Below are 16,219 nucleotides of genomic sequence, written 5' to 3'. Positions count from 1 at the left end.
TCAAAAGTCCCATGTCAACTGACATCTGGATTGAAATGTGGTCACAGTACGTTCTCACGTTAGAGGTATTCAGTCAAGATATAGCTAAAATATTGCCGATGTGACCATAACCACTTACTATTGGTACGTATCCTGATGGTTCCTGTGTTCCTCAAACACAAGATGACCTCCATGTAGACGTGGAGATGGTACCACTGGTACCGCCTGGGTGTTGTGGCTTTAGCTCTGCCCACTGACTCGTCCATGAATAACATGCAAGGTGTTTTGTCAGTCACACCGAAAAAAGGAGAAGAAAAAGAAAAAGAAAACAAAAATATACTTCACATTCTTTCTTCAGGGCACTATAAAAGAACAAGAGATGGCAAGATGGTTAAATTGTTATTATTTCATTGCTGAGATCTGTGTTATGTGCTCGATACACTGACAGTACCACCATCGGTTCCATTAGGCTACATCGTCGTTCCAAAACATGGGTATACAGAATGTCAAGTCACAAAAATAAAAAATAAAAATTTCTCAGTTCAATGTTGTGTGTGGCCGCCCCGAGAATTCACTACTGTCAAACACCGTCTCCTCATCGACTGCCTGATGCTTGTGAACACGTGGTTGGGGATTCTGTGCCATGGCTCTCACAAGGCAGCGCCAAGTTCCTGCAAATTCTCAGGTTGGTTCGTAAGACCACGTGCATCCCAATCGTGCTCTGCTGGATTAAGGTCAGGGGACCTCGATGGCCCGTCCATGACGTTGATTCCAGCGTTTTGAAGGAAATTCCGTGTCAAAATCGCGGTATGAGGCTGAGCATTATCATACTGGAACTGCAGACCTGAGTCATGAACCGCCATGAAATCAACAAGTTCAGGGGTGAGCACCTGGTCACAGTAAGCAGCAGCTGAGAGGTTTCCACGGATGACCAGAAGTCGGGAACGGTTGTTCCCACAGAAAGCACCCCACACCATGCAACATCCGCTCCCGAATCTGTCGACTTCCTGTACACAACAGTGTACTCAATGCCTGCCGTCCGCGAATCTGAGGGTAAACCTGGATTCATCGCTAAAGACGCCTTGATACCAGTCTCTCTGGGCCCATCGAAGGTAACGTTGGGCCCACAGCAGAAGTTGACGCTGATGAAACGGCGTCAATATTGGCCCACGACATGGACGTCGAGAATGGAGACTGGCAGCCCGCAACCGATTTCGAATGGTCTGTGAGGTCAGTCGACTTCTAAGCATCTCAGCCCTGGACCCCGTAGCCGGCAGAAATCTGCCACGTAGGTGAGGTGGGACGACAGAACGACTTCCGCTCGTGACGTCACCCGATCTTGGGTCGGAACTGGTGCCAGTTTGTTGTAGACGACCTCGCAAGACATACAGAGTACGACGGCTGCATCCCATTGCTCTTGCGACGTCAATAACTTATCTTCCGGCTTGCAACATGCCAACGACACGTTCATTGCACATTTGACAATCGTGGCATTTAAAATACCGTTAGAACTGTTTAAAAGTGCGGGGATTTTTTCAGTTCTTGAGACCAATGCAGATACGTGCAAATGAAGAAAACTTCGATGCGAAGACCACGAGATCGATTGCGTGTGCAAGACCTGATTTGGCACTAATCTCATTTTCACGACGAATGGATGTTTTTGAGTGGGTTTTGCTAACGTTTTTCTGGAGTCGAAAGATAAGGGTCCCATTTCGGATACATAGATGTATCATCAGAGAAAAATTATTATTTATTTTTAAAAATACATTTTATGAAGTTTCTTTCTTGACTCAGTATATATATATATATTTGCACTAATTTTAAAAACACCGAAGATAATGTTATGCACACACACTGTGGCATGACACTGAAATTACAAGCTGAATCCGGGTTCTATCCATTAGATCTCATGAGCAAATAATTTCCCACATGTTCACGGTACACATCGGACAGTGTCAGTCCAAACACAGATTACGTCTTCGACGTATCTAACCTGCAGTGGGTGCGTGGATTTAGTTTCCCGCCGCTATTTATTCCAGCACTATCACAACGGTGGTTAGTAGAAATGGGCTTCACGCGATTTATCTATGTGGGGAATGGAACTAGGATCTTAGGCGCGACGAACGAACGCATGAACAACTAGGTTACCTTTTCCTCCCACTAACTTGTGGACACATGTAAACCTTATATTACCCCCATTCAAAACGCACAACATCCCTGAATAATTGACTAACCTTTGCATATGTTTATGACTGGTGCCACCTGTAAGGCATGATACACTCGCTTGTTCGTGCACAACACTTATCATCTTCATTTGATGGTGAGTCATAAACGCGTGATCTGTCATCGTATCTCATGAAGTCAATCGCCGGATTGTCTGGTCCAGACTCGAGTTTTTACAGACTGTCGCCATATTGCTGAAATATTACTAAGTGCGGCGTGAAACAAAATTCATTCACTCACCCTCATCATGAGTGTTTGTGAAACGTTCCAAAATTCTAAATGCATGTGAGTTCGGCGTAAAACTAACTCACTCACTCCAAATTGCATGTAGCAACTGATGTGAGAGACAGCGCATGCCAAAAAGACGTTGTTCAAACAGGATTGTCAAACATCTAGTTGGGTTTTTATCACTGAAAATATAAAGTAAAACACGTTTCACGGCACATTTCGCTTTAAATGCCGAGCATGTTTATGCACGCATCACGAACAGCGCTTGCATGAAACTGGCGTGTTAGTACAAAATTTATCACGTGTGAATGGAATAATCATTTTCTAAATTCAAATGCACATTTTTAATATTATGTATCATATCTTCAATAAAAAGGAATCTGCACAATTGGATGTCCGAAGAATAAAAAACAGGCTATAACGTGAACAGAACACAATGGAACTATTTAGAAAACATAATGACAATCCCGGTTGTCGGAAGTGCATGTACATGAAACAGCGTCATAACTTAGCATTCTGACCGTCAAATAGACTCATTGTCATCTTTACTAAGTTTCAAACTATCTTGGAAGGCGAGAAGAATGCCCTGGCACGATAATTGTATCTGAGGTCAAAATATGGATTTATTAAGCCCAATGAATGGTCTAATAAGTGTAATAAATGCCAAACTGTCAGATGTGTCCGGAAGTGTTTCCCCTATAACATGAAGACAATTAAACAATATAAAGCATTTTAATGGCACGGCCAACTGTCATGCTTGAAACATTTGTAGCTGTTCCAGCTGACAAGATCTCAAATTACAAAACAGTTATATGTAAGCGCCACTACATTAATTGTTTGATCAAAGAGCCCGGTTTAAGTGATACAAAACGTCACACAGAAGGCCTCTGTGTTAAAAAGAAATCTGCCAAAGCATTAATTAACTGCCTATTTCACCATAAAACCTTAACACATGACTGTTCCCCTTTTGTTGAGGATTCCAAAGCTCCATAAAATATTCTTCAAACAAATCAGAAATAATGTTGGGTCATGCATGTGTACGAGTTCCATCTTCTCCTTGTATCAAATATACTGAGGGAAAAAAGTAAGGGATCACGCGAAAGCACTAGTGTTCCTTTATTGTTTTCCGGGTTTCGTCACAAAATGTGAGATGCAAATCATATGCTGAAACCAGGGAAAAATACAGGAACACACTTTAATGTAACCCCGTATTTTTTCACTCAGTATATTACACACTTTCAGTAAATTAATCAACATATCCTCCATTTTAGTCCTTAATATGACGACGTTCACGCGTTTCATCATTTCCTATTCAAATTGTGTGACGGGTGCTACGGTTTGGTAAGATATGCTTATTCCTTTTTCTCGAACACCTGGTGTCATCGATTTTCAGTGATCTGTTCAAATACGTTTCACCTCTACTATCCCTTGTACGTCCTATCAAGAATGGATGTCCACTGGAGATGATCAATTATAAGGGGTCTTTGTAACCCCAGGTTAATCCCTGGAGTTCTATAGTCTTCGCACAAGCAGCCTTTACTGCATAGACTGTTCAATTGTGTGATTGATTTGCTTGAAAGTTTGCAATATCTATTCGGCCAAGTTCACGTGTGTCAAAATATATGATATTTAGCTTTATACCCTTCCATCCTGGGGACAAACGACACGAAAACTACGTTCCTTGATGCAGATGATACGTGTAACTGGATTTGTCAGTCATTGGAGCTAATCGGGAGATACATACGTGTTTGTGACTAGCGTAAACGATCGAATGGCCAATGATTATACGCCCTGGTATTTTATAAAGTGAAATCGCGTTCCGTTTTAACACGAAATCACAAAATTATTAACATAAATATAGCTTTGGTGAGAGACAAAACTTGAATTTTGACACACTCAGTGTGTTTTTGTTATGAATTTGATAACTCACTAGAAAGAAATGACAAATCACTAATGATTTGTGCAATCTCTTAAATATTCAATGTACTATGTCACAACACACTTCTCTTAAAACAAATAATGTATATCTCTCAAAAATACTAACAATGAACCCTCAGGGAAACTACAATATAATTTATTCCTAAAGTAATTACGTATTTACATGTAGAATAAAATAATGAATTAACAAGTTGGAATGAAATAATTCACAGTTTCATTAAATGGACTCACGCGCCTTCTGGACAAACATTATTTCAAGCGAACCCCATAGGATTATGTCCCGTGGGGGCTCTTTGCGAAGATCCTACCCACAACTTGTGATTGAAACCAGTTCGGCAAACACTGACAACACCGCGTGCGACAGTTTTCGATGGACGGAGCAATTGTATAGTTCCATATATGGCAAGTGTTCTCTGTTTCGAAGCTGTTCGCCTCGAAGTTTCAATTATCGATTAATGATGATAAGTCTTTTATGGCATCACTAGTAACCTAAGTGAGTGCAGTAAGCTAAAGTGAGTGCTGTAAGCTAAAGTGAGTGCATATGTCCCAATATGTATAATATTAGCCAAAATATTGTCGAAAATGAGTGAAAATGTGTCTTTAATTTATCATTTGGTTATAAATAACGTTTCGCGCTGACATGGAATGATGACTGGCCCTTTAGCTTACATCTTCATTTTTTCAGTTTTGTTTTTCATCCTGTATATTTTACGGAATATCGGACCAAAATTACCCTGAAAACATTGAACCAATAGTTTCACAATGAACGATCGTGTTCTTTGATCAAACGCCAGCCAAGATTCTTATTACGTTTACTCTGTCAGCATATGATAAAAACTATAGCCCTGTAGCCCTGATGTTTGAACAATTTACCACCGTCTGTCAGTCTGGCTGGCTGTCTGTCTGCCTGTCTGTCTGTCTGACTGACTGACTGACTGACTCACTGTGTGTCAGTGAGTACGTATGTGAATAAAAGAATACACATTTTAGAAAAAGGAAAAACTAACTTACTGACCATCGTGTATGCTACAATGTTGAAGTGATTGTTCTCTATAATCAATGAGTCAGTGGAGGCAGTACAAGGACTCCACAACACAGTGTAATTCTTCTATTGACAGCTAAATCTACATTGTTTTAGCATAGGTACCTTAAAACAATGGCTCTTGCTTTTGGCGCTGTGTTATGAATACCATTCGTATGTGAGCGCAATACCATGGTCACAGCGAATCGATATGCCCTTCATAACGTAATACGCTGTCAGATTTCAACCTAACAGAAGCAACAAAACCCTTTCCACAATCACATGACATCTCTGCTACGAGAAGAGTCGATTATACAGCTGTGACTATATCATGAGCAGATATTTGTTTCAGAAAGCGTTACAGCTGTATGATGTTGTTTGTAAAAATATCTTGTCTGGACCAGACAATCCAGTGGTTGTCACACGCGATACCATGAGAGCATGTGTTCATGAGTAACTGTGAAATAGTGTTGACAGTAGGTGTTCGAGAAAAAGGTGAACGTTTCCTGCCCTATTGGTGGCACCCGTGGTTAAACGATCCACTATTTTGTAAGCACAAGTAAATCATTCATGTTATGTTAATGACATGTCACTGACTCTTTTTCAGGGCATCTAAGACCAATGAAAATGTGTTCTCCACAGTAGATTGATGAATGCACCACTATAACGCATGCTGTACATCAGTTAATGATGGTTTTCAACCTAAGACAGGTTTGTATCTGATATGTGCTGCTCATAATAATAAAAAGTAAGAACAATTGCATGAATTGTGTGCCAAGGTGTAACGTAAAATGGACACGGAGAATAAACGCGTTGGACTTGTTATGGGAAGGAATACTGCAGTCATGTGGCGTTCTATGAATAACAACCATATTAATGCTGTACTGTTTCGTAAGGTGTTGGTTTCAGTGCTGACCCGACATCTGTAAGCCAACGAAGTCAGTGAGAAACAAACTGGCAAAGCAGAGGTGTTATACAATTAGCAACATATGATGAGATTTACAAGAGTTACAAATCAGTTCCAATAACTGCAAAGTTTTCAAAACGGCCATTCACAATAAGGTGGCAGTCAATCTTTTAGTTTCAGTTTGAATTGCAGAGAGAATAACAGTTTGGAGATTTGGATTCGCATATTTTTTCATCTTCAAACAACCCATACTTTTCGTGAGAGGCGACTAACAGGATCGGGTAGTCAGAATCGCTGATGTCATCGCATCCAAATTGTACAGATGATTCTCATGGTGGCAATTACTGGATTGTCTGGTCCAGACTCGAGTTTGTACAGATTGCCATCATATAGCAGGACTTTTGCCGAGTGCTGGTTGCACCCTTATAAAGTCTAAACACAGTCTACAAAGAACCATGCTGAAGAGAGTAAGTATGGTTTTATGCCGCTTTCAGCAATATTCCAGCAACATAATGGCAGGGTACGCTGGATATCGGAGTATTCAGATTACCTAAAAGATTCCACATCACACATGACTCCAAGTGGATCAAAATATAACGCATATTAAGCGTGATTGTTAATGAGAGGAGTCCGAAGTGGTTATGCAAAACGACAACTAGTCGAAAATAAGCACAATTTCATAATTTACAAGCAGCATCAAAAACTAATGTTTGTATGTTATTCGGCAATATATACCAATCGACCATCTTATCCAAAATTAAGTGCAATAGTCGCCGCTTTATCTATTTTGAGGTTGGTGATATTTATTCTTTCTTATTTGCGAATATTTGTTACGTCTTTTTTTCTCTACGTTAGCCGTTGAAGTATTTATTATTATATTATTATTATATAAGTATTATTATTACTAACATTCACATTGTTATCTTTGCGTTATTTATTGCTGAGAAATGCACGTGATAGTTTATATTAGGTCAAACGTTTTCGGTCGCACGGAAGGAAATCCACAAAACGCGCACATGGGCAGAACAGTGAATCTGAGCAGGACATTACATAATCCCAGGCGCCGAAAGGCATAATTCAGCACATCCACACAGAACTGCTTGCACTCAATGGAACCCCGTCCTGTGATCTGAGCTCTTTCACTGACACTGCCAGTCAAGAACATGATTGAGTGTGGTAACTTCGTTCTCTCTCAGCAAATCGTAACGCATTCCGATATTTTAATTACGTCAAATACTTCGTTCTTTCTTCAAATGCCTATATACGGGACGTTTGCAAATGTTATTTTTCCTCTTTTCTTTCCTTCTCTTGGACCACTATATGTCTGGTTCGACTGCTATATTTTCTACGTCTGATTCTAACACAACACCAGGTAAACCTTTCAAATTTAATACTGTCGTCTAAACAGATATAATAATATGTACTTTATGTTCAATAGATGTTGATATTGATCAACAACGTGCTTTTAGATTGTTATACAATGATTACATTCTAAAATAAAATCAAATTGAATTTCGTAACCAAGGGTTGTATTTAGATCTGTCTCTGAGGCAAGTGACTCAAAATGAAGGCACTAACAACTAGCCGGTTCCCCTCAGTATATCTCGCTGATATCGCTGTGTCCATATTTTCTTGGAAATTTGAAAGTATGAGAACTGGCACTATTGTGTCAGGAACCGGTACATGTACACTATAACTCCATATCTTCATTACAACATACAAGGAAAAAACTTATCGACACAACTTCCGCAATCTGTTGATGTGACATATTGATACACTATTGACGATACAAGACTCTCTCTCGCTCTCTCTCTCTCTCTCTCTCTCTGTCTGTCTCCCTCCCTCCCTCTCTCCAAACGATCCAACCTAACGATCACGTCTTCCATTAGTGAACAGCCAAGGTTCGCAAGGCCTCAACCACAGATGTAAACGACCTAAACTCGACAGCCGAGGAAGTAAACAGAGACATGCTGGTAATTTAAAATACACTTTATATTCACGTCCGAGCAAGGAATGTGATGTATGTATGTGGACTGGAAATAAACTATACAAACACGTTTTGCTTGATGCTTAAGATTTTTCATGACAGTTCTTGCAGTCTTTACACTGAAACGTCGTACTAAATGAGATTTTGGTCTTCTTTTTTTCTATACTAATGATAATACACATGTATATATACGCACTTTCACAATTTTTCATTTTTGCAGGTATTGTGATGTTACATCTTTTTTAAATGTTACGAACCTCCAAAGTTGAGATTTCACGTAGATGCCTGTCACTCATATGAAACTAACACTAATATGCCACATGAAAATATAGGAAATGTTGATACTTGTTACTGATGTGAGAAAATGAAATAAACAGTATAACATGATGTAATGCTATTTGTGGACATTTATAAAAATTCATTCATGTGTCATCGTGGAAACGTTACACGTTATGGTGTCTTGCAAATTGTATAATCAATCAAACATTGAACTATCCATTGCAGGTATTGTACATGTACTTCAGCTTGATGACGCAGATGACGTGCTGAGATTACCGGCTGGTGCTGAAATCTTGGTACCTGTTCCTTTGTTTATTTTTTCTTGCTTTCTAAAAAAACAATTAAGTCATACTCTTATTTTAGAGTAAATTGTACTCTGCATGAATATTTCACAAAACTTGAAAAGGTTTGGTGTGATGGATCTCCATTAAAATCAAGGTTGTCAACTTTCAGACACCCGGTCAATAGTTAGAGAACCACTGAACTCATTATATTGGTGAAAATTGAATTTTCAGTTCAAATCAAGTTTTATGAAGTTTCAAGAGATATATCTGAAAACTGTTAAAAAAAACATAACACGACGTTACACGATATCCCCTCAAATTGTAAAATCATTAGTTATTTCTGTTTCAATTCACAGTCACTACGTGTAAGCGGATCGAGGAACGTTCCACCAGTGCAAAGCATTGGGGGTGGCGGGATTCGAACCCTTGAACCCAAGCCACACATCACCACCCTCAACCAGAAACCCGTACCCACTACACCCCTTAGATTCGACAATGTACTGCCACAAAAACTGTCAGTTGTTCAATGAAAGCAATGGCAGTTTGGGGGGAAATAGCTTTCACTGAGAACTGTATAAGATTCAAAGTACGTGTAATATAAAGTGGAAACATACTCTCTGGAACCATTTGCTCACAGCATTAATTCAGTTGTGACTAATGCAATCATTCGTGCACAGATATCCAGTGTTACAATGTCATTCAGTTTCAACAAATCTGTCAAACAACACCAAACCTGCACCTTATAATCTTTCAAAACAGAGGTCAAAATAATATATCTTGTTTGTCCAAATACATTTATACATGAAATACGCAGGCGCTCGACACTGGTACATATTTGGAAGTATGACCTAAATATACAACATATAGAAAGGTGTGACACTAACAATGGCGGCCCTGCACTTACCTGCTGATTTTATTTCCATTTCAAGCTTTCAAAAATTTTACCGTCCATTCTCGGACGAAGTCAGGACATATGCCCCAAAGAAAACAAATCTCAAGCTACAGACCCGCACCATATAGTGGAGCGAGTCCCTGGTTGGATATCATAGATGCACGTTAAAAGAGATGGGAATAATGAAAAACAATCCAATCACTTCCGGGCATATGTCCTGACTTCGTCCGAGAATGGACGGTAAAACTATTAAAAGCGTATTATTAAATGTAAATAAAATCAGCAGGTAAGTGATACGCAAAGCACTTTACAGGGATCAACGGAGTATAAATTGTGCAGTTTTTTCAACGATCAAAGCTACAGAAGCGTTTGTCAGACTGAAAACGAGCCAAGGCGAGCGGGGCCGCCATTGTTAGTGTCACACCTTTCTATAGCTTCTATATTTAAGTCATACTTCCAAATATATATCAGAGTCAAGCGCCTATGATGAAATATGACCTTCGCGAATAGGGTTTGTCTTTTTTAGATAAATACTGCAAAATCCTTCCGTCATGTAGTTGATGTTACCTCACACATCTTACCTCATGTCGTTTTCTGACTGGTTAAGCTCTCTTCTGTTATTTTCAACGTACCCTGCTTACCAACGACTTACATTTCAATCTACCTCGCAACCAAAAGCGACGCATTCAGTACTTCGTGGTAGTACTTCTTTGACTCGATTAACATTGAATCGCGCGTGATGCATGGAAATTACCGATGTTTTGCGAATGCAAATCGATGGACTCCAAATCTGTTTTCATGTGTCGTCTGCAAAATTTATCGATGGCTACGGAAAGATCTGCCTCGCATTCTCATAAATAAATTTTGACAAATCCTGTCCCTGTGAATAGTAAGGAGGTACATATAATTACACCGAGACGACATTACTAAGACAATACCTGCGGGAATCGTTTGATTCACACAGGTTGGCTAAAGTTTACGATCCGGTGCCCATGCTTGAAACAGTTCAAAATTACCATTGAACTGTTCAATAAAATACATACGTTGGTCCCTCGGGACCATGGGTTGACATACCCTCGATGTGTCTATATGTATACACAAACACACATCGAGGGTACATCAGCCCATGCCCGACTCGTAAACAACAAACAACTCATATTGCAAAAGAAACGAAACTTTAAACATCAAGTATAAAAAATCTAAACATGTTTATATCATTACGATAATTACAATCATACACTTTAGTTGTCATTTGTAAACGGTTTGAATTTAAAGAAGCAATAATTTTTGTTTTTGCCTTTTAACCATTACATATAAAATACATGGGGTTAATCTTAAGCGAAGCACCAAATTCATTCTTTACAAATGTGGTTAATTAATACCGAGAGATTAATAGATGTCAAAGACTCGTCTTCTTCACTCTTGCCCGTGAAAGAAACCACAGACAGGTTACGTAACCCGGTCGCCAATTACTGCAGCCAACCGGAAGTGACATAATGTGAGGAAGGCTTTTCAGTTAGTCATATATAAATTATGTAACAAGCTCATGAAATAGTTTTCATTTCTTGACGTCAACAAATCATGCCGAATCGTTACATTTGTCGTCAATTGCTCCCAGAGATCGGGTGATGGTGTAATGGGTTATGTTTGTGTGTGCGAAGCGAACGTTGTGGAGGCCTGTAATACATAGTTAATCGGATGACTCGACGCCTAGCTCGCTTCCAAGGTAGAAAATGCTGCTCAGATTAACATGGAGTTAAAAAATCCAAACTACTCAGTAGTTGTAGTAAATGATTGATGATCAAAAGGATTTTGCATGACTCAACTTGTAACAGAACGTTTTCTACCTGGGAAGTGAGGTTGTGGTCGACATGACAATTATATTGTAAGCAGTAGACTTACTATACCAGGGTGACTCTAGCAGTGTTGAAGATTATCCATGATTATATTGACATACACCTCACTTCAAAGAGTGAGATTGTAATGGTACAAGTTATTTCGAGCAAAATCCTATTGTCCATCAATCAAATTCATATTTTACTACCAGCGAGAAAGTAGTTCTGATTTTCTAAATCTAAGACAAGAAACCTAACCAGCATTTTTTCTCAGACTGGCGGATGTTCCCGACAGGGCGCCGCCATTTTTAAAATCGTGACGTCAGCTCGACAACGAACTAGATGATGGTTTGTTTTCATCAAGTTAGAAAATCAAAACTACATACTACTGCTCGTAGTTAATTATGTTCTTGAATAAAATGACTTTTTTACACAGCTTGTAATATAACAATTTACAATGGTTATGACAACTTGCGAAGTTTATATAATCGTCTATGAAAACAGGTTGTAACTCGGCAAAGAAGGTGACCAGATCAAATGACAGTACATTGTGAAAACACAACACGTGCCACAATTCCATGTTTAGACAAACAAGTACACAAGATAATTTACATGACTTCTGTGGCGTCCTACATAGGTATACCTCACATTACGTCACGAAAGCGCTTCCGGTTGAAATTTCGTTCTCGTGAGAGAATTGTGCACTGTTATCAAAAAGGTCGATTGAAGATAATCAGATGTCGAAATGCGGAGTTTTAATGACAGCTTCCATTTATGACAATGCCTGTAACTGATTTATGTACTTGTAGCTGGTTTTATAGGTGATCATGAAGAGCTGACGAATGTTACCCAGATCAATGTAGGTTCATCGGATGGTCAGGCTCGCTGGCTTGATTAACACATGTCATCACTTTCCATTTGAGCAAATCGATGCACATGATGTTTTATCACTGAACTGTCTCGTCTAGACTCGTTTATTTACAAACAACCGCCATATAGCTCGAATATTGCTGAGTGCGGCGTAAAACACAATTCACTCACTTACTTTAAAGGGTTCGCGAATCCACCATACCATGGCATTATTTAAACGACTGATTTAAAGGTCACATGCAACCAAAAAATCAAACATAATTAAAAACACAATTATCACTTATTCACGACATATAATATACACTACTGCTTGTAAAGAACAAATTAACGAAATTATAAAATCGCGTACAATCGCGATTCAAAAGTACTATATTTTGTACTTGGGCTTACTTCCCTCGAAACGAAGCCCTCGGGAGACCGAACCCAGTCAGCGGGTGGATGTGCACTCAAGTGTAACGACGGCTTCCGATTGGCTGGTTCGTTTGCTGATAGGCTGAGGTCTCATAGTGTGTTGAGAAAGATGATCTGTTAGATGGGCATTTTAGAAGTATGGCGAGTCACAAGAAAGTAAGAGTCTATATGGATAACAACTTCTTTTATTGTACTTGATGCGTCGTTTCACTATGGATTCATATACCGTTGTCAAACAAAATCATATTCACTAGAAGAGGTTGTTATCCATGAAGAATGTATGTAGAGATGTTGGGTTTTGTAACTACATGTTCTCTGAATTTGCGTCCGATTCCATCAAAAATCATCTCAGTAGAGATTGTAAACTACTGCGTGGCTGGAAATTGTCCAATTACAAAGCAGGACTTGAAACCAGTTTCCGTCAGATCCAGTGGTCAGAGAAAAATGGTTGTAATTCGTTTGCAACCCATAGACATAAAAACATGTTATGTTTATAAGTATCACACCTGCCTAATTACATAATGTGGCAGAGACAGGACTCGGGTGCACGTGTCAGAAATCAATTTATTTTGTTTATGGCGTATAGCCTGATAGGTGTTAAGTTTAAATTGCATGTGTGTATTACATATTGTCTTTAGCAGACAGGAAGGCAGACATATAGGTGTCAATAAACCAGACATTGCGCTTTCTCTGTGACAGGCTGCTTACCACAATCAACAAGTTTTTCTATGTAACGAGTAGATTATTTACTTGTTTGTGTACACAACCAAGATTAGACTACTGCTCACGACCTCATGCTCCGGGCATGCATACTATTTCAAGCTCTCGAACCTATTCACAGCGCATACATTATGGGCGCAGCGCAGCACAGCTGTTGAAACCAGTTTTTTCCGATTTCGCGGGATTTTCTTCATCGCATTTTTTTTCAACATTATAGGTTGAATTGGCATTTTTGATTTGTTGCGGTAACTGCATACCGAAAGGTATCAGAATCTGCAAAGTTGTGTTTTACGTTGCATGTGACCTTTAACATTTGTAATTATAAGTCAATCATGAAACATATTACCAAAATGAAAAGAAAGGGATTCGTACCATGCATACGTCCTAATAAAGTGCATACGCACCATACAAAATATCAGAAGGAAATTTGCAGAATTATTCATGTAACATGTACATTAATACATGTAGGTAGACCTTATGTCAGGTCTTGGTGTCGACGCAGCGCATTTTTTGGTTTTGTGGCAAAGATTAATATTATTCCTGGTGACATTCTCTTTGATCATATTTATGTAACAGAGACAGTGTCTCGCCAATAAAATGGTATAAGAATCATCCTTCATTGTGAAACACTATATTTCTCCTAAGATTTATGAGAAGAACCTCTCTGTTTCTTTTCAAAAACTGGGTTTCATTCAACATACACTGAAGAGATAAAGAAACGTTACCACTTTGAAACTGAAATTATGAAAGATTCCAAATCAGCTGCAGTTGCCCAAACTCAACAAAGATTTTTCCACTTCGATATAGATCATGTATAGACCATGTAATGCATGCTTTTCGCCATATTGTCCAAACTTGGTTTGCAAAGTAAAAAACGGTTTTAAAACCACTGTAAACGGGTATTTTCATTCTATTTAAAACACACTAAAAATGGCTCGATTAACTTTGCGACAACGAGAACGGCCGGTCGGAATGATCGAAATGGGGCCTCCCACATCCACGTTGCAAGAACGCTTGGCTGCCATCGAGTGACCGTCGCCAGACTCACGCAGCGATACACCAGGACAACACCCCAGGACAACTATCTGCGCACCTGGCGGTGATGTCATCAGTGGCATGGGTCATCGTTTAAATGGATGCACAGTAGCCAGACAACTGAAGGTCAAAGGAATCCGGACTTACAAAGCTTTCCCAGAACGTCGTCGGTCCGCTGTTGGCAGCGACGTGAGTGGCAAAAGGAGCTGTTCTCCGATGAAATCCGCTTCTCTCAAATGAATGCTGAAGGGATGAGTCTACCGACGTAGTGGAGATAGATGTCTTTTGTTGGTATTTCCCCATAGGGCTTTCAATCTATTGTAGTGTTTCTTATGCCCTTCAGATTATATAGATGACAGATATTTTAAAAGATGTGGTAGATAATGTCCGGAAACATTTGACTAACTTGATCCCTTTTTAGATTTATTGGGATTTGAGTTTCAGGTCTTACAACCTTGTTTTCATATCCAATGAAAATGTCATACCTCTGATATGAAGACATGTGCATTCTTGGAATAAATTTGGAATACCCCGATGTAAACATAATTTCGGCAAGCGTGTGACAGACATCAGTAAGGGTTAGACTAAAGTTCAGAAGTAGTACTTGTCGTTGCCTTGCCTTGTGTTCAGAACACCGCAGCCAGAATTGTTTCTTTATCTTCTAAATATGACATATATCTCCTGTGCTAAGATCTCTACATTGGCTTTCTGTTCTAAACCGGATAGATTGCAAAGACCTGTGCATCGTCTACAAGTGACTCAACAATCTTGCTCCTTCATATCTATCATCCCTGTTAAGTAAGCATTCCAGTGACTCCTCACTGTTCTGGTACATAGGTTCTCAGCGCCACTAGCATAGATTCGTGGGTGGACACTGGCGCTTTATAAATATCCCTATTTTTATTTATCAGGTGGGCATAGAGAGGATGAACCAGTGGCAGGAGTCCATAGGAAGAGCTTCAGTAATTGCGTGGATGTTCATAGTGCGGCATACCAGCATCTTCACATGCACGTGCATTAGAAAGTGGGTGACTAGATGAGTATGGTTTTATGCCGCCTTTAGCAATTTCCTGCAACACCACAACGAGGGACATCGGAACTGGACTTCATGCAAAGTAAACTCGGTTGGAACAAACTCCAGTAAGCCACTAATTATAGCTTGTTATAAAAATAATTTGAAATACTGAAAAATGTGACGTTTATATGAAATAATGTGAAAATATTTCATTAGATTACCGAGATCAGAGAATGTTAGATACGTCTATCAAGTCTGTTCGATAAACAAAGACATTTCTGGAATGTGAAACTGGGGATATCCGACAAATTACACACCAACACCGTGCTCACAAACAAATTAACTGACATCTGTATGCTCACTCCTAAACTCACTCACTCAGTCACTCACTGAAAATAACGTCACGTTGTAAAGCAATAACAGTGCCATATACAAGACACTTACATCCTCCAATTGCCTACCTACGCTGGTCCAGAGGGGGAAGGTATGAAGTAAATTTAAATACAATAGTATTCAGGTCAGGGACTACAAATTCCAGTTTGTGAGCATTTTAGAGAAATTACAAATAACAAAAAGAGTCAAATGATTTACAGAT

General features: G+C 39.3%; 1 long non-coding RNA gene across 1 annotated transcript; it reads left to right on the top strand.

Moving 5' to 3' along the window:
- Window positions 1-3,710: 3,710 nt before the first annotated feature.
- LOC137283753 (uncharacterized) lies at window positions 3,711-10,282 on the top strand. Its single transcript, XR_010956877.1, has 5 exons — window positions 3,711-3,771; window positions 5,997-6,100; window positions 8,186-8,269; window positions 8,788-8,858; window positions 9,203-10,282. It is a non-coding gene; the product is annotated as an uncharacterized lncRNA (long non-coding RNA).
- The last annotated feature ends 5,937 nt before the right edge of the window (window positions 10,283-16,219 follow it).

The sequence above is a fragment of the Haliotis asinina genome, chromosome 5 (assembly GCF_037392515.1).
Source record: "Haliotis asinina isolate JCU_RB_2024 chromosome 5, JCU_Hal_asi_v2, whole genome shotgun sequence".
Taxonomy (NCBI): Eukaryota; Metazoa; Mollusca; class Gastropoda; order Lepetellida; family Haliotidae; genus Haliotis; species Haliotis asinina.
Note: the sequence above shows the minus strand (reverse complement) of the source record. Positions and strands in the feature narration are given on the sequence as shown.